Here is a 20,677-nt window from a genome sequence, read left to right on the forward strand (position 1 = left end):
CCCGGCTGTCACGCACACTACAGAAGCCGGGAAGACAGCGCGCCGCTGGATAGAGGGACAGGTACGGTCCCACTGCAGAGCTGAGCGGCCGGCCCGGTATTCTGACACGGCGGCGGTGGAAATACCGGACCGGCCGCTCTATATTCGCTCCATAAGACGCACTGACATTTTCCCCCCTTTTTTGGGGGAAAAAAAGTGCGTCTTATGGAGCGAAAAATACGGTATTCTCCTGGCGTGCCCACAGATAAGGCTCGGCGTGCCGGCTGTGGCACGCGTGCCACGGGTTCGCCATCACTGATCTAGGGTGTCTGCTTTCAGAAAATATAAAATGTTTGGGGTTTTTCTGTAATCTTCAGGCCTAAAATGATTTTTAAACGTGTGCACAAAAAAAATGCAAAAACGGCTCTGTCAGTGAAAGGGCTAAAGATCATTCCTTTTTTTTTTTATATGCAGTGCTGGATAGGAATTGTGTTACTGGTTGGATCACCAGGAGAATAGAAATATACTGAACATGAAATCATACGGCTCTTTCCCACTGGCGTTAAGTTTTAAAGCAGCCTAAAAGTACATTAACGCACCTATAGCATTAATCAGCATTTAGCATGTGTTGTACAGGCATTCATGTTGTGTCTCTTAAATGCCCTGGGTGGGGTTTATAAAATAGGAAATGATCACTTTTGATGCTTTACATCTGCACTGTAAACACATTCTAAACCCCATAGGCACGTTTACAGTCCATTTAACCTGCGGTTGGGGTGCGTTTCAATAGAAGTGAATAGAGTCAGTTGCAAAGCATCAACGCCTGCCAAACTCTGCAGGCAGCATTGTTGTTACCTTGCAGCAACGTTGTGAACACCTCCATCCACTCCCTATTTTAACAATTTTGAGTGGCATTGATAGGCATTCGGGAAGCATAAAAAAGTGACCCAACTGCCTATTTTCAACGCCTGTGTGAAAAAGTCATTAACCCCCCTGGCAGTATTCCCGAGTGCAGCACGGGGTAAAGTTTCAGCACCACATGCGGTAACCACGAGCTACACTCGGGAATACCCTACAGCGTTGCTCCGGGATCCCTTCTGCACTTACCTTGTCCTTCGCTCCGGTGATGTCCCCCCTGCAGCGTCCCCGGCCACCTCCTCCAACCGATGCCAGCATCTGTCTTCCGGGTTTCGTTCCCTGCGACGTCGGGACGTACGGGGACGGAACTGGCGAGAAATTTAAAAATGGCAAAAAGTGACATTCACTAAATACACTAAAATCACATAGTAAAACATTACTATATCAAACCATTTCACATACATTTTGTCCTGAGTGCTTTGTCCTGTGCCCTGCCTGCATTTTTACCGTTCTTTCTGCCTGGAAAATGAGAAATGTCCATGTCGTGCAAAAAGCGTTCCTTTAGGTCAAAAGCAGTTTTAGAACAGCGATAGTAAATTAGAACTACTTGCAGAATTGAGTGATAATGATTTGTGGGGAAATTCGTTATCAGACACTGAAAACGATTTTGTGATGTGCGAACTTGGCGCTCTATTTCAAATTTCAGTGTTTTTGGTTTGATTATATTATTGAAATAAATTATTATATTATTATGTTTTATGATTATTTATTAAATTATAATTTATGATTTTGTGTTTCAAATTTGAACATACCCAGGATGTTTACTAGACTCTTGTTCGGACAGATTTCAGTGAGTTATTCCTAAAAATACAGGCCTACAATAAAAAAACGACAAATTTCCATGCAAAAAAATGTACCACTTTGAGCACAGAAATACTGACATAAACAGACTGCTAGGGAGGTTACGCAGCCACCAGTCCTGAGGTCTGATCAGCTGCAATATATTACTTTTTGTTTTTGGGACGAGCTATACTCAAACAGTGGTGGGCAAAAATGATGGAAGGCCTCAAGTGTGCTCCCTCGACACTTGCAGAGGCCCACACAATAGCAGCAGTTTATTGCATCTCAATGCTCTAAAATGATGATACAACTGTATATTTTGCAGCGTATCACAACGCACACTAAAAAAGATGGAGTACAATGACCACTAGCACTGGTGTCAGTGGACACAATAATAACCAACAGCATTGGAGTCAATAGGTGCAATAAGCAGCAGCACTGGTCTCAGTGTGGATGCAATAATAAGCCCCAGCATTAGTATCAGTGAAGGCAAATAAACACTGCATTGGTGTCAGGGAATGCAATAATAACTGCAGAGCTTTGGTGTCAGTGGAAGCAATAATAAGACCCCAGCTTTGGTGTCAACGGCTGCAATAAGCAGCTCCCAGCTCAGGTGTCACTACTATTAACCACCCCTCCTCATTGGCAGTAAACTGTAACCCCCTCGCCATATAGGTGCTCAGTGACCGAGAAAGTTAACCCCCTATGAAGTGTAATTTAACCTCCCCTGCATTAATTAAGAATCTCCCCTCCCATTACTGACTATGGAAGTGAAAGCTGAACCCTCCATGATCTCCCCTCCCATTGCTGATCTTGGCAGTGAAAGTTAACCCCTTCCTAATTCACCCCACCCACTTTCCCCCATTAGGGCCCTTTCACAATGATATGTTTTTCCTGCACTTTTACCTTGCCATGAAAATGCAAGAAAAATGAATCCCATTAAATCCTATGGGAATGTTCACACCACTGCGCTGTGGTGCATTTTGAAAAGTCCTGCATGCTGCATCTTTCGTTTTAGTTTTGAAAACCGCACCAAAAATGCAGCTCCCCATAGAAATGAATTGAAAACGCAACAATAACGCACACGATTTTAATTTGTTTGAGTTACATGTCCATTTTTCACAGCTGCAAGCAATAAAAAAAACACACCAGAAATGCATCTGAAACACAGAAAAATTGCTGTACACCTATATGTGTTTTTATAATTATTATGCTACAGAGCAGTGTGAGAGGGCCCTTACTGACCATAGTAGTGAAGTTAACCCCTCCACGAACTACACCCCCCCCCCCCATTGCTGACAATAGCAGTAAAAGTTAAAGCGAAGCTCCACCCAAACGGGGAAGTTTCGCTTTAAGCCTTTGTCCCCACTCCCCATTAACGATTGACACCTTTGGGGAGCGAGCGGGGTACCCAAATTTGACAGGTACCCGCTCCAACGTCCGTTGCGATCGCCTAGGTGATCGGAAGCGGAAATTGTCTTCTCCCCCCCCGTAGTCTTATGGGACATGTGACAGGTCCCAGAGGACTACGGGGCCATTCACAAAGCGCAGCGGTTCTTGCGTATGCGCAGTGGGGACCCGGCTGTGATGCCACAAGCTGTCACAGCCGGGTGCCCACACTGAAGATGCCGGGGAGAGAAGACGGCCGGTGAAACCAGCCGTGATGAGGACACGACAGGACCGAGGGACAGGTAAGTGTCTGTATTTTAAAAGTCAGCAGCTACAGTTTTTGTAGCTGCTGACTTCTTGTTTTTTTTAGCTTGAACTCTGCTTTAAAGTGGAGTTCCAGCTGTTTTGTGTTTATTAAAAGTCAGTATCTATGAAGACTGTAGCTGCTGACTTTTAATAAACACACACTTACCTGTCCCAGGGTCCAGCGATGTACTCACCGGCACAGTCTCTTTTCTCCTTCTGTCCTCCACGGTGCCGGCATCTCTACTGGGGCACCAGGCTGTGAGAGCTTGAGGCTTCACAGCCTGGTGCCCACTGCGCATGCACGAGTAGCGCCGCGCCTCCTGATTGGTCCAGCAGTCTTCTGGGACCTGTGAAAGTTCCCAGGACATTGCGGGAGCAAGGAGGGGGCCCAACTTCCAAGTCATTTAACCACGGCGTACTGAGACGGAAGTGGGAGCGGGTACATGCCAAACCAGGTACCCGCTACCCCCACAAAAGGTGCCAAATATTGCAGTAGAGAGGGGGAGGGGCAAATAAGGGGAGCTTGAGCTTTTGAGTGGAACTCCGCTTTAACCCCTCCATAATCTTCCCTGATCATGACAGTGAAAGTTAACCCCTCACAATTCACCCCCCCCTCCCCATTACTGATCAGGGCGGTGAAAGTAACCCCCCATAAATTATCCTCCCCCTACTTTCCCCATTACTGTCCATAGCAGTGAATATTAACCCCCTCCCCCTTACCTGATCACAGGCTCCTGCGTTGCTCTCCCTCTCCCAGGCTGGGACATGTACTGGGGACAGAGATAACTCCATCCATAGTACAGTGTGTCTCCTCAGTGCAGGAGCTGGAACACAGAGCAGAACAGAGAGCCATCAAGTGCCCGCCACTCTGCTGCCATTCTTCTCTGTACCTGGTGCCCAAAAGCCCGCCAGCAACACGCAGAGGGCCGGGGGGCCGTGTGTTGGGCACCAGGACTCTAAGGCTTCGGATGGCCATTCACATCTGGCAATTCGGGATCATGGGGCAGAGTTGCTGCCGTTCCATATCGCCCTGCAATCCTGGCAAAGTGTACCACGCCTGTTTGCGTCTCATTCATTTATAATGTCACTTCGAACGCGGCGCGGTTCTTCCTCCAGCTTGTCGCCCAAAAGAAGCTCCTACGTCTGAGGTGTCATTAATAATGGATGGCACACAAACACACGCCAGGATTGCAGTGCGATTTCCGAATCGCAGGAACAAACACAATTGCCATCCCAAATCACCAGAGGTGAACGGGGCCTAAAGGTGGGATCCTCATCACCACACTTGCAGCCGCCTGCTATCCAGCAACAAAGTCAGGAAAGGAAAGCAATGAGCTGTACCCTGGGCAGGCCTGAGGGGGGACTGGAAGATGAGGGGACACTGGGGGGTGATGGGGGCACATAATGGGGGAGATCCAGCTACGTCTGTCCCTCTCCTGGATATCATCACCTCTATAGCCGGATATCATCACCTCTATAACACACTCCATACATAGCCCCCTCCACAACACCCCCTGCGGACTACACCACCCAGCAGGCCCAGCCTTCTCCTCACCACCCCGGCCCCTCCTCAGCACCACCCCCGGCTCTCCTTCCCGCTCTATCTCCTACCTGCTCAGCTCTGTTCTCCTCGGTGACCGTTATGCCGACAGCCGACCGCTCCTATCGTCTCTGGGGACTGTCCGTTTTCTGCCTCAGCTCCGGGATTAGCCTCCTATACAGAAATATAGGAAGACATGGCCGTTAAAAGCCAGCAACAACTTCGTATGCCCTGTATGGAGCCGATCAGGAAGGGAGACATCCATGGCAACCAGCGGTATTACAGCCCTGCAGAATGCCCACACAGTGCCATCTAGTGGCAAAATTGAAAAATAACTTTAAAATGGCCACAGTAATATTTCATTCTATGTAAAATCTATAGAATAATATCCAATTTATCCAAATATAGCGTTTCATGACCGAAAAAAAATTGCAAATCATCAGGCATAACAAAAGGCAGCCCAAACACAGCAGGACCCCGGACAGGAAGTGGCAATCAGATCACTCCTGCACAGGTCGCCGACCGATGCACATCGCCAGAGCACGTCTCCTGCGACAACTGCGATTTTCATTATTCTTAAAAATTGATATTGCCATCAGTATTATACTGTTATTGTTTACAATATTATTATTAATATTGTAATTTTTTAGCTTTTTTTTAGGTACATTGGCATCCAACACCATCAGGATGCCACGACCTTCAAGGCGCAGATCATCAGCTCGGGAAGGCCGAGAGTCTCCGATTGCTCATAGGACAAGGTCCAGAGGGCAACGTCGTCGGAGACGGGAGGACGCCAATGCTATTCGCAGACGCCGATCTCCAAGAGACCGCATTAGGGAGGCTGCCAACAACCCGGTACAAGAGGGACCACCGGCTATGGAGCAGCAGGGTGAGGAGCAGCCGACTTGTTCCATCTGTTTGGCTGAATACGGCGCTGGAGAGGAGACTAGGGTTCTCCAGTGCTCTCATGTTTTCCACCCTGCCTGCATCCAAAGATGGATCAGGGAGAGCGCCACGTGTCCCATTTGCCGGGCAGCTATCCCTAATGCACAAGAACCACGGAGACTCAACATCCAGGAAGTCTTGAACATGCAGATTGAAGACATGATCCTTTGGTTTGATGTTGAAATGGATGAAGATGGTGAATTCCATGTGGTTTTAGTCCATAATGTGTAACGATCTTTTCTCTATATTTCCAGATGCCTGAATAACATCACTGGCAGAAATGGAGATGAAGAGGAGGAAAAGTCCATCGATCGTATTATTATTTTTTGTTATCTTTGTTAGTAGTTGATGTTTGATAAGAAAAAAAAAAATCTAAAAAAAAAAAAAAAATTAAAAAAAAAAAAAACCTCAAAAAAAAAAAAATATATATATGTATATGTAAGAAATGTAGTTATATAAAATGTTCTTAGAAGTTGATATTTGAACCCCCCCCCCAAAAAAAAAAATTGTATATATTTAAAAAATGTAATTTTATAAAATGTATAAATGTCAAAAAACGGGAAAATCTTGATAGGTCACTTAGTGATGGGGGATGGGGGGGGGGTGAGAGTGGAGGGGTGTGTTTTAAATTGCACTAAAAATTGTATCGTATTATTATTTTAAATTATCTTTATTAGTAGTTGATGTTTGATAAGAAAAAAAAAATAATATATAAAAAAAAATATATATATAAAAAATATATATATATGTATATGTAGGAAATGTCGTTATATAAAATGTTCGTAGAAGTTGATATTTGAACCCCCCCCAAGAAAAAATTGTATATATTTAAAAAATTTAATTGTGTAAAATTTATAAATGTCAAAAAACAGGGGAATGTCTTGATAGGACACTAAGTGATGGGGGTGAGAGAGGAGGGGTGTGTTTTAAATTGCGCTAAAAATGGTATCGTATTATTATTTTTTGTTATCTTTATTAGTCATTGATGTTTGATAAGAAAAAAAAAAAATATATATATATATATATATATATATATATATATATATGTGTAAGAAATGTAGTGTTATATAAGATGTTTTTAGAAGTTGATGTTTGAAAAAAAAATAAAATTGTATAAATGTAAAAAATTTAATTGTATGAAATGTATAAATGTAAAAAAAAAGAGGCAAGTCTTGATAGGACACTTGGTGATGGGGGGGGGGGGGGGTGAGAGAGGAGGGGTGTGTTTTAACCGGTTGCCAACCAGCCACAGTACATATACTGCAGCAGGGTGGCACCGCTGTGCAATATCTAGTTTCTAGACATCATTCGCACTCCCATGCTCCCACGGGTGTCACGATTCGATCCCCGAGGGACCACTCATTCAATTTTAGCCAGTGATATCCGGCTGAAGTTGAATGATCGGTCCCTGTCCTATCCTGTCCTGTGTTGACAGTTACACAGGACAGGATATGATGTAAATCTTCTCTGCCTGGGCACATTCCGTCCCAGAGAGAGAAGAAGACACAGAAAACATGAGTACAAAGCACTACACTAACAGAACACACCTAGGTCACATTTAACCCATTGATCACCCCCCCAGTTAACCCCTTCACTGCCCTGTCACCAGTGTCATTGTTTACAGTGCGCAGATTTTTACTGATCACTGTATTAGTGTTGCTGGCGACTTCTGATAGTGCTAGTTAGCGCCCCTCCCAGATAGCGTCAGATAGCCCGCTAGTACACCAGTAATCACATTTAACCCCTTGATTGCCAGGAACATGCTCACTTGCACACTAAACCTCTATTGCTAGTATAGTGTCTGATTGGATCAATATCTTTGATCAGTTCAGCGCTACACCAGCGTTCACATTAGTATAGTGTCCCCAAAAATGCAGCGTTAGCGGGATCAGCCCCGACACCTGCCAGCACCTGCGTTTAACCCCTACTCCCCCATCCCTCCCCCAGCAAGTGCAGTGTCAGTAGATAATTGTCACTTGATAAATTACACACAAAACCGCAGTGTTCACAGAATCAGGCCTGATCTCTGTTAGCACTTGTCGGTAAATTTTTTGTAGCGGTTCAAGCAGTCCTTGACAGCTAGGCCCTCTTTTTGTCAAGAGTCACACTAGGTACATATACATTTAGTGGCCAAAATGTCCAACCAAAGGTACTTTAGTGGAGAGGCCTACAGGATTCTGAGCATGTCAGGTGAGAGCGAAGGGGAAGACTGACTGACAGAATCTCCCTCAGAATATGAGCCTGTAGACAGCAGCGGCACCCTGACAGTTAGCTCAGAATGACGGAGAAGAGGTCCCTGCTAAGATCAGGTGTACCCGACCCCATTTCCAGGTTGCTGAGGTGGTACAAACGCATGATGACTCTCATATGCAGCAGAGTGTCAGTACTAGTGCCGCGCTACCTTTTGGTGAAATGGCAAGCACCATTGGCCTAGTACATCCTGGTATTGTACATACCAGCACTGCAGTATCACTTGGTGACGTGGCGAGTCCCATAAGTGCAGTACAAGCTGGTGCGGTGGCGAGCACAAGTAGTGTCCCGCAGCCACCAAGAATTCACACACAGGCCCGTAGAGCCCCTAGTGTCCTTCCAGATGTGTTTGCAAATCCCGATTGGCAGCCCACAAATTCAGCAGCACCCGTACTTCCCCCATTCACTGCCCAACCTTCGGCATATATATTTTATATTTGTTGGCACATTTCATGTGTGCCCACCATTAGAAGTGGGTGGATGCAGGGAGGTTTTCTAATGGTGGGCATAGCACCACACATTTTTCCTTGCAGAGATATTTCAATTATAAAGTTGTTTTATTGAGTTAATGTTTTATTGTTAACCATTGTTGATTTATTTGCAGGAACGTCAAACTGCAGCACTGACCTGTTTATTCTGACAGCAACAGGGTCTTGCTTTCAGAATAGACATAAGTAGGTGTGTGCAGTGCTGTCGGATGAGATTTTTCATCCGCAGTTGAAAAAAAGAGAATATATGCCAAAGCATGGGGGCCTGGGGTGGCCAGTGGGTGGATGGCCCCCATGCTTCGGCATATATATTTTATATTTGTTGGCACATTTCATGTGTGCCCACCATTAGAAGTGGGTGGATGCAGGGAGGTATTCTAATGGTGGGCATACTACACACTTTTTCTGGCAGAGATTTCTTCTCTTTTTATTCATTCAGCCCACAGGCTGCATAAAGAAAAAAAGAACATAGCATATACACCCAACAAGGACCAGCCACGTACTGGTACATCACTGGACTTTGAATGGTTATACCAGGGTGATGCCTGCAGCTGCAGGCATTATCCTGGTATCATTTTTTTCAGCCGGCAATGGGCTTTCATGTAAAAGCATTCCTAGTGGTTAATTAGCTGCAGGATTGCTTTTACAAGCAGCGGGAAAAAATGCCCCCCCCCTCCCTGCGATAGCATTAAAAGTGATAAAAAAAAAAAATTAAAGGGACAGTGTAAAAATAATTAAATAAATCAGAAAAAAAAGAAAAAAAAAAGTACCCTCACCCATCCGTGCACGCGCACACCTGCGGTTGTGAGCGTTGACCCTGTGCCAGTTTGGAAACAGCGATTGCACCATGCATGTGAGGTATTGCCATGAACGTCAGATCGAGGGCAGTAATTATAGCTCTAGACCTTCTCTGTAAATCTAAAATGGTAGCTTGTAAAGGCTTTTAAAGCTTTGCCTATAGATATTAAAAATGTATGCAGTTTATCGCCATTGCATAGGGCATGCACAATTTTAAAGCATGTCATGTTTAATATCTATTTACTCAGCATAGCATCATCTTTTATATCTTACCAAATAATTGGCCAATATATTGTGTTTTTGTGCATTAAAATGAAAAAAAGTGTATATTTTTCAAAAAAATTGTGTTTGAAAAATCTCTGTGTATGTAATATGTGAGATAAAAAAATTGCAGCACCCACCATTTTATTTACTAGGGTGTCTGCTCTAAATTAATATATAATGTTTGGGGGTTCACTTTAATTTCCTAGCAAAAATACTGATTTTTGTAATGTGAACAAAAAGTCTCAGAAAAGGCTTGGTCTTCAGGTAGTTAGAAGAGTGAGTGATGTGTGCCATAAACTTCTAATGCTGGGCATAAAATGCCCCCACCCCCCAAAATTACCCCTTTTTGGAAAGTAGACACCCCAAACTATTTGCTGAGAGGCATGTTGAATCAACAGAAGAATTTATTTTTTTACCACAAGTTTTTACTCCCCAAAATACATTCTGGGGGTACCACAGGTGAGAGACATTTTGGCAGTCTAGCCAAGTACAGGACCCCAAAATCCAATGGCTTTTAAAGGGCATTATTTTCTCATTACACTTCCTGACTACCTATCACAGTTTCGGAGGCCCTGGAATGCCAGAATAGCACCAAACCCCCCCAAATGACCAATTTTTGGAAAGTAGACACCCCAAGGAATTTGATAAGAAGCATAGTAAGTATTTTGCAGATCTCATTTGTTGCCACAAGTTTTTGCAAAATGAAGAAAGAAACAAAAACATATTTTTTCTTTACTTTTTTATATTTCAAAACCTTGTGAGAAAAAATGAGATTTGCAAAATACTTACCATGTCTTCTTTTAAATTCCCTGGAGTGTCTACTTTCCAAAAAGGGGTCATTTGGGAGGGGGTTGGTGCTATCCTGGCATGTCAGGGCCTTCAAAACTGTGATAGGTAGTGAGGAAGTGAAATGAAGAAGTTACGCACCTTCAGGCTTTCAAAGTGGTCATTGGATTTCAGGCTCCTGTATGTGGCTAGGCTCCGAAAAAGTCTCACACGTGTGGTATCCTCATACTCGGTAGAAGTAGCAGAATGTATTTTGGGGTGTAATTCTACATATACCCATGGCTTGTGCAAGAAATAAATCATTTAAATGACAATTTTGTGTAAAAAAAAAAATGTTTTTGTGATTTTTCAGAAACTTGTGGAAAAAAAATAAATCTTCTATGAATGCAATGGGGTTTATTTACTAAAGCTGGAGAGTCCAAAATCAGACTCCCTTCTGCATAGAAACCAATCAGCTTCTAACCTCAGCTTGTTCAATGAAGCTTTGGCAATGAAACCTGGAAGCTGATTGGTTTCTATGCAGAAGTGAGTCTGATTTTACACTCTCCAGCTTTAGTAAATAAACCCCAATATGTCTCTCAGCAGATAGCTTAGGGTGTCTACTTTCCGAAAAAAAGGGGTCATTTGTGGGTGTTTGTTCTATCCTGGTATTTTAGCACCTCAAGAGATGTGATGCGCGGTCAGAAAGTAAAAGCTGTGTAAATTTCAAATTATCTATACCATAGTTTGTAGACGCTATAACTTTCACACAAAGCAATCAATATACACTTACTGGGATTTTTTTTTACCAAAAACATGTAGCAGAATACATTTTGGCTTAAATTTATGACTAACTTTGAGTTTACGATATATTTTTTATAGCTGAAAGTAGAAAATATTGGTTTTTATCAAAATTTTTGGGTTTATTTTGTTTATAGCACGAAAAATAAAAAGCGCACAGGTAATAAAATACCACCAAAAGAAAGCTCTATTTGTGTGAGAAAAAGGACGTAAATTTTATTTGGGTACAGCATTGCATGACCGCGCAATTATCATTTGAATTAGTGCAGCGCCAAACAGCAAAAAAAAGGCCTGGTCATTAAGGGGGGGTAAATCCTCAGGAGTGCAAGTGGTTAAACATTGTCTATAGATATTACAAATGTCTGCAGTTTGTCGTCATTGCACAGGGCATGCGCAATTTTAAAGCATGTCATGTTTAGTATCTATTTAGTCAGCATAGCATCATCTTTTATATCTTACCAAATAATTGGCCAATATATTGTGTTTTTGTGCATTGAAATAAAAAAAGTGTATATTTAAAAAAAAAATTGCGTTTGAAAAATCGCTATGTGAGTAATGTGTGAGATAAAAAAATTGCAGCACCCACCATTTTATTCACTAGGGTGTCTGCTCTAAAACAATATATAATATTTGGGGTTCAAATTAATTTCCTATCAAATATACTGATTTTTTGAACAAAAAGTGTCAGAAAAGGCTTGGTCTTCAGGTGGTTAGAAGAGTGAGTGATGTGTGGTATAAACTTCTAATGTTGGGCATAAAATGCCCCCACCCCCCAAAATGACCCCTTTTTGGAAAGTAGACACCCCAAACTGTTTGCCGAGAGGCATGTTGAATCAATAGAAGAATTTATATTTTTACCACAAGTTTTTGGAAAATGACAACAAAAAATTTTTTTTACACAAAATTGTCATTTAAATAATTTATTGCTCACACATGCCATAGGTATATGTAGAATTACTCCCCAAAATACATTCTGCTACTTCTCCCGAGTATGGGGGTACCACATGTGAGAGACGTTGTGGCAGTCCAGCCAAGCACAGGACTCCAAAATCCAATAAGCACCTTCAGGCTCTTAAAGGGCTTTATTTCCTCATTACACTTCCTGACTACCTATCACAGTTTCGGAGGCCCTGGAATGCCAGCATAGCACCAAACCCCCCCAAATGACCCATTTTTGGAAAGTAGACACCCCATGGAATTTGATAAGAAACATGTTGAGTATTTTGCAGATCTCGTTTGTTGCCACAAGTTTTTGGAAAATGAAGAAAATACAAAAACATATTTATTCTTTCCTTTTTTTATATTTCAAAACCTTGTGAGAAAAAATGAGATCTGCAAAATACTTACCACGCCTCTTTTTAAATTCTTTGGAGTGTCTACTTTCCAAAAAGGGGTAATTTGTCTGGGTTTGGTGCTATCCTGGCATTTCAGGGCCTCCAAAACTGTGATAGGTAGTGAGGAAGTGAAATGAAGAAGTTACGTGCCTTCAGGCTTTCAAAGTGGTCATTGGATTTCAGGCTCCTGTATGTGGCTAGGCTCCCAAAAAGTCTCACACATGTGGTACAAATGCATGATGACTCTCATATGCAGCAGAGTGTCAGTACTAGTGCCGCGCTACCTTTTGGTGAAATGGCAAGCACCATCGGCCTAGTACATCCTGGTATTATACATACCAGCACTGCAGTATCACTTGGTGACGTGGCGACTCCCATAAGTCCAGTACAAGCTGGTGCGGTGGCGAGCACAAGTAGTGTCCCGCAGCCACCAAGAATTCACACACAGGCCCGTAGAGCCCCTAGTATCCTTCCGGATGTGTTTGCAAATCCCGATTGGCAGCCCACAAATTCTGCAGCACCCGTACTTCCCCCATTCACTGTCCAACCTTCGGCATATATATTTTATATTTGTTGGCACATTTCATGTGTGCCCACCATTAGAAGTGGGTGGATGCAGGGAGGTTTTCTAATGGTGGACATACCACCACACATTTTTCCTTGCAGAAATATTTCAATTATAAAGTTGTTTTATTGAGTTAATGTTTTATTGTTAACCATTGTTGATTTATTTGCAGGAATGTCAAACTGCAGCACTGACCTGTTTATTCTGACAGCAACAGGGTCTTGCTTTCAGAATAGACATAAGTAGGTGTGTGCAGTGCTGTCGGATGAGATTTTTCATCCGCAGTTGAAAAAAAGAGAATATATGCCAAAGCATGGGGGCCTGGGGTGGCCAGTGGGTGGATGGCCCCCATGCTTTGGCATATATATTTTATATTTGTTGGCACATTTCATGTGTGCCCACCATTAGAAGTGGGTGGATTGAGGGAAGTTTCTAATGGTGGGCATACCACCACACACTTTTCCTTATAAAGTTGTTTTATTGAGTTTATGTTTTATTGTTAACCATTGTTGATTTATTTGCAGGAATGTCAAACTGCAGCACTGACCTGTTTATTCTGACAGCAACAGGGTCTTGCTTTCAGAATAGACATAAGTAGGTGTGTGCAGTGCTGTCGGATGAGATTTTTCATCCGCAGTTAAAAAAAAGAGAATATATGTCAAAGCATGGGGGCCTGGGGTGGCCAGTGGGTGGATGGCCCCTATGCTTCGGCATATATATTTTATATTTGTTGGCACATTTCATGTGTGCCCACCATTAGAAGTGGGTGGATGCAGGGAGGTATTCTAATGGTGGGCATACCACACACTTTTTCTGGCAGAGATTTCTTCTCTTTTTTTTCATTCAGCCCACAGGCTGCATAAAGAAAAAAAGAACATAGCATATACACCCAACAAGGACCAGCGACGTACTGGTACATCACTGGACTTTGAATGGTTATACCAGGGTGATGCCTGCAGCTGCAGGCATTATCCTGGTATCATTTTTTTCAGCCGGCAATGGGCTTTCATGTAAAAGCATTCCTAGTGGTTAATTAGCTGCAGGATTGCTTTTACAAGCAGCGGGAGAAAATGCCCCCCCTCCCTGCGATAGCATTAAAAGTGATAAAAAAAAAAAAATTAAAGGGACAGTGTAAAAATAATTAAATAAATCAGAAAAAAAAGAAAAAAAAAAAGTACCCTCACCCATCCGCGCACGCGCACACCTGCGATCGTGAGCGTTGACCCTGTGCCAGTATGGAAACAGCGATTGCACCATGCATGTGAGGTATTGCCATGAACGTCAGATCGAGGGCAGTAATTATAGCTCTAGACCAGTGGTTCTTAACCTTGTTGGAGGTACTGAACCCCACCAGTTTCATATGCGCATTCACCGAACCCTTCTTAATTGGAAAAATAAAATATGATTTTTAAAATTCAAAACATAGGTATATATTTAGGTATATATTTATACATAGGTGCACAAAATGAACAAAACCATTAAGAACTAAGAACAAAACCATTAAAACATGATTTTCACACAAAAACAAAAACATAATAATGAATATTTACTGCACGAATCATATGAGTCGGGTGTGGGTCTTCACCTCCGCCGAACCCGCAAGACTGACTCACCGAACCCCTGGGGTTCGATCAAACCCAGGTTAAGAACCATTGCTCTAGACCTTCTCTGTAAATCTAAAATGGTAGCTTGTAAAGGCTTTTAAAGCTTTGCCTATAGATATTAAAAATGTATGCAGTTTGTCGCCATTGCATAGGGCATGCGCAATTTTAAAGCATGTCATGTTTAATATCTATTTACTCAGCATAGCATCATCTTTTATATCTTACCAAATAATTGGCCAATATATTGTGTTTTTGTGCATTAAAATGAAAAAAAGTGTATATTTTTCAAAAAAATTGTGTTTGAAAAATCTCTGTGTAAGTAATATGTGAGATAAAAAATTGCAGCACCCACCATTTTATTTACTAGGGTGTCTGCTCTAAATTAATATATAATGTTTGGGGGTTCACTTTAATTTCCTAGCAAAAATACTGATTTTTGTAATGTGAACAAAAAGTGTCAGAAAAGGCTTGGTCTTCAGGTGGTTAGAAGAGTGAGTGATGTGTGGCATAAACTTCTAATGCTGGGCATAAAATGCCCCCACCCCCCAAAACTACCCCTTTTTGGAAAGTAGACACCCCAAACTATTTGCTGAGAGGCATGTTGAATCAACAGAAGAATTTATTTTTTTACCACAAGTTTTTACTCCCCAAAATACATTCTGCTACTTCTCCCAAGTATGGGGGTACCACAGGTGAGAGACATTTTGGCAGTCTAGCCAAGTATAGGACCCCAAAATCCAATGGCTTTTAAAGGGCTTTATTTCCTCATTACACTTCCTGAGTACCTATCACAGTTTCGGAGGCCCTGGAATGCCAGAATAGCACCAAACCCCACCAAATGACCAATTTTTGGAAAGTAGACACCCCAAAGAATTTGATAAGAAGCATGGTAAGTATTTTGCAGATCTCATTTGTTGCCACAAGTTTTTGCAAAATGAAGAAAGAAAACAAAAACATATTTTTTTTTTTATTTTTTATATTTCAAAACCTTGTGAGAAAAAATGAGTTTTGCAAAATACTTACCATGTCTCCTTTTAAATTCCCTGGAGTGTCTACTTTCCAAAAAGGGGTCATTTGGGAGGGGGTTGGTGCTATCCTGGCATGTCAGGGCCTTCAAAACTGTGATAGGTAGTGAGGAAGTGAAATGAAGAAGTTACGCACCTTCAGGCTTTCAAAGTGGTCATTGGATTTCAGGCTCCTGTATGTGGCTAGGCTCCCAAAAAGTCTCACACGTGTGGTATCCCCATACTCAGTAGAAGTAGCAGAATGTATTTTGGGGTGTAATTCTACATATACCCATGGCTTGTGCAAGAAATAAATCATTTAAATGACAATTTTGTGTAACAAAAAATTTTTTTTGGTGATTTTTCAGAAACTTGTGGAAAAAAAATAAATCTTCTATGAACACAATATGTCTCTCAGCAGATAGCTTAGGGTGTCTACTTTCCGAAAAGGGGTCATTTGGGGGTGTTTGTTCTATCCTGGTATTTTAGCACCTCAAGAGATGTGATGCGCGGTCAGAAAGTAAAAGCTGTGTAAATTTCATATTATTTATACCATAGTTTGTAGACGCTATAACTTTCACACAAAGCAATCAATATACACTTACTGGGATTTTTTTTTACCAAAAACATGTAGCAGAATACATTTTGGCTTAAATTTATGACTAACTTTGAGTTTACGATATATTTTTTATAGCTGAAATTAGAAAATATTGGTTTTTATCAAAATTTTTGTGTTTATTTTGTTTATAGCGCAAAAAATAAAAAGCGCACAGGTGATAAAATACCACCAAAAGAAAGCTCTATTTGTGTGAGAAAAAGGACGTACATTTTGTTTGGGTACAGCATTGCATGACCGCGCAATTATCATTTGAATTAGTGCAGCGCCAAACAGAAAAAAAAAGGCCTGGTCATTAAGGGGGGTAAATCCTCAGGAGTGCAAGTGGTTAAACATTGTCTATAGATATTACAAATGTCTGCAGTTTGTCGCCATTGCACAGGGCATGCGCAATTTTAAAGCATGTCATGTTTGGTATCTATTTAGTCAGCATAGCATCATCTTTTATATCGTACCAAATAATTGGCCAATATATTGTGTTTTTGTGCATTAAAATAAAAAAAGTGTATATTTAAAAAAAAAATTTGCGTTTGAAAAATCGCTGTGTGAGTAATATGTGAGATAAAAAATTGCAGCACCCACCATTTTATTCACTAGGGTGTCTGCTCTAAAAAAAATATATAATATTTGGGGTTCAAATTAATTTCCTATCAAATATACTGATTTTTTGAACAAAAAGTGTCAGAAAAGGCTTGGTCTTCAGGTGGTTAGAAGAGTGAGTGATGTGTGGTATAAACTTCTAATGTTGGGCATACAATGCCCCCACCCCCCAAAATGACCCCTGTTTGGAAAGTAGACACCCCAAACTGTTTGCCGAGAGGCATGTTGAATCAATAGAAGAATTTATATTTTTACCACAAGTTTTTGGAAAATGACAAAAAAAAATTTCTACACAAAATTGTCATTTAAATAATTTATTGCTCACACATGCCATAGGTATATGTAGAATTACTCCCCAAAATACATTCTGCTACTTCTCCCGAGTATGGGGGTACCACATGTGAGAGACGTTTTGGCAGTCTAGCCAAGCACAGGACCCCAAAATCCAATAAGCACCTTCAGGCTCTTAAAGGGCTTTATTTCCTCATTACACTTCCTGACTACCTATCACAGTTTCGGAGGCCCTGGAATGCCAGCATAGCACCAAACCCCCCCAAATGACCCATTTTTGGAAAGTAGACACCCCATGGAATTTGATAAGAAACATGTTGAGTATTTTGCAGATCTCGTTTGTTACCACAAGTTTTTGGAAAATGAAGAAAAAACAAAAACATATTTATTCTTTCCTTTTTTTATATTTCAAAACCTTGAGAGAAAAAATGAGATCTGCTAAATACTTACCATGCCTCTTTTTAAATTCTAAAATTTTAAAAATCAATATACACTTATTGGGATTTTTTTTTACCAAATACATGTAGCAGAATACATTTTGGCTTAAATTTATGACTAACTTTGAGTTTACTATAAATTTTTATAGCCAAAAGTAAAAAATACTGTTTTTTTCAAAATTTTTGTGGTTTTTTTTAAAGCGCAAAAAATAAAAAGCGCACAGTTGATCAAATACAACCAAAAGAAAGCTCTATTTGTGTGAAAAAAGGACATAAATTTCATTTATGTACAGCATTGCATGACGGCGCAATTGTCAGTTGAAGTAGTGCAGTGCCAAACAGCAAAAAAAAGCCTGGTCAGGAAGGGGGGTAAATCCTCAGGAGGGCAAGTGGTTAAATTGCGCTAAAAATTGGCCAGGTAAGAACAAAAGGAGAGGAAGAAGGAAGGGAGGGAGGGAGGGAATGGAGGAAAAAAAAGGGAGGGAATGGATGGAAGAAAGGAAAGAAAGAAAGAAAGAAAGAAAGAAAGGAATGGAGGAAGGGAGGCAAATGAGGAAGGTTAGGAAGGAAGGAAAGGAGGGAAGGAAGAAATGAGGGGAGGGAAAAAAGAAGGAAAGGAGGGGATTGCCCCTATCTTCGGCATATATTGTTTTCACTTTTTCTGGCAGAGAAAAAAAGTTGTCATTTTATTGAGTTACTGTTCTTTTGTGACTGTGTTCTGTTGTTAACCATTGTTGTTTGCTTTGCAGGAACAAAAAAAAAAACTTTATGGGCATTTTATGGGCGGGCCATGCTGGAACTTGTAGTGCAGCGACTGCCTATCTCACATTGTACGGGCCATGCTGGTACTTGTAGTGCAGCGACTACATTTCACACATTGTACAGGCGGTCCATGCTGGGACTTGTAGTGCAGCAACTGCTTATCACACATTGTACAGGCGGTCCATGCTGAGACTTATAGTGCAGCGACTGCCTATCACATATTTTATGGGAGGGACATGCTGGGACATGTAGTGCAGCGGCTGTCTATCACACATTTTCCGGGCGGGCCATACTGGGACTTTTAGTGCAGCGACTGCGTATCATACATTGTTTTGGCCATGCTGGGACTTTTAGTGCAGCGAATGCCTATCACACATTGGGAGGGCCATGCTGGGACTTGTAGTGCAGCGACTGCCTATCTCACATTTTATGGGTGGGCCATGCTGGGACTTGTAGTGCAGCAATTCCCTATCACAAATTGTGCGGGTGAGCCATGCTGAGACTTGTAGTGTAGTGACTGCCTATCACACATTGTACGGGCCATGCTGGTACTTGTAGTGCAGCGACTGCATTTCACACATTGTACAGGCGGTCCATGCTGGGACTTGTAGTGCAGCGACTGCCTATCACATTTTCCAGATGGGCATGCTGGGACTTGTAGTGCAGCGTCTGCCTATCACACATTGTATGGACCATGCTGGGACTTGTAGTGCAGCGACTGCCTATCACACATTGTACAGGTGGGCCATGCTGGGACTTGTAGTGCAGCGACTGCCTATCACACATTGTACAGGCGGTCCATGCTGAGACTTATAGTGCAGCGACTGCCTATCAGACATTTTATGGGAGGGCCATGCTGGGACATGTAGTGAAGCGACTGCCTATCATACATTGTTTTGGCCATGCTGGGACTTGTAGTGCAACGAATGCCTATCACACATTGGGAGGGCCATGCTGGGACTTGTAGTGCAACGACTGCCTATCACACATTGTACAGGCGGGCCATGCTGGGACTTGTAGTGCAGTGACTGCCTATCACATATTATACGGGTGGGCCATGCTGGGTCTTGTAGTGCAGCGACTACCTATCACACATTTTATGGGCGGGTCATGCTGGGACTTGTAATGCAGCGACTGTCTATCACACGTATGGGTGGTCCATGCTGGGACTTGTAGTGCAGCGACTGCCTATCACACATTTTCCGAGCGGGCTGTGCTGGGACTTGTAGTGCAGCTACTATCACACATTGTATGTGCGGGCCATGCTGGGAATTGTAGTGCAGCGACTGCCTATCACACATTATACGGGCGGGCCATGCTGGGACTTGTAGTGCAGCGACTGCCTATCACACATTTTCTGAGCGGGCCATGCTGGGACGTGTAGTGCGGCGACTGCCTATCACTTATTTTATGGGCGGGCCATGCTGAGACTTTTAGTGCAGCGACTGCCTATCACATATTTTATGGGCGGGCCATGCTGGGACTTGTAGTGCAGCGACTGCCTATCACATATTTTATGGGCGGGCCATGCTGGGACTTGTAGTGCAGCGACTGCCTATCACACATTTTCCGAGCGGGCCATGCTGGGACTTGTAGTGCAGCTACTATCACATTGTACAGGCGGGTCATGCTGGGACTTGTAGTGCAGCGACTGCCTATCACATATTTTACGGGCGGGCCATGCTGGGACTTGTAGTGCAGCGACTGCCTATCACACGTTGTACGGGCAGGCCATGCTGAGACTTGTAGTGCAGCGACTGCCTATCACACATTGTACAGGCGGTCCATGCTGGGACTTGTAGTGCAGCTGCTATCACATATTGTACAGGCGGGCCATGCTGAGACTTGTAGTGCAGCAACTGCCTATCACACATTGTACAGGCGGTCCATGCTGGGACTTGTAGTGCAGCTGCTATCACATATTGTACAGGCGGGCCATGCTGAGACTTGTAGTGCAGCGACTGCCTATCACACATTGTACAGGCGGTCCATGCTGGGACTTGTAGTGCAGCTGCTATCACATATTGTACAGGCGGGCCATGCTGAGACTTGTAGTGCAGCAACTGCCTGTCACACATTGGGAGGGCCATGTTGGGACTTGTAGTGCAGTGACTGGCAATCACACATTGTACGGGCGGGCCATGCTGGGACTTGTAGTGCAGCGACTGCCTATCACACATTGTACGAGCGGGCCATGCTGGGACTTGTAGTGCAACGACTGCCTACCACACATTTTCCAAG

At 42.7% G+C, this 20,677-nt stretch overlaps 1 long non-coding RNA gene across 3 annotated transcripts in view; it reads right to left on the reverse strand.

The window, feature by feature from the left end:
• Nucleotides 1-20,677, reverse strand: part of LOC149455953 (uncharacterized) — a 528,482-nt gene that overhangs the window by 371,511 nt on the left and 136,294 nt on the right. For all 3 annotated transcript variants that reach the window (XR_016313983.1, XR_016313982.1, XR_016313984.1), the window contains 2 exons: nucleotides 4,984-5,086; nucleotides 1,087-1,205 (listed from right to left, as the gene is read on the reverse strand). This is a non-coding gene — a long non-coding RNA (uncharacterized LOC149455953). The remainder of the gene's footprint in view (nucleotides 1-1,086; nucleotides 1,206-4,983; nucleotides 5,087-20,677) is intronic.

Source organism: Staurois parvus, unplaced genomic scaffold (assembly GCF_062004578.1).
Source record: "Staurois parvus isolate SC_StPar_1 unplaced genomic scaffold, SC_StPar_1.0 ptg000380l, whole genome shotgun sequence".
Taxonomy (NCBI): domain Eukaryota; kingdom Metazoa; phylum Chordata; class Amphibia; order Anura; family Ranidae; genus Staurois; species Staurois parvus.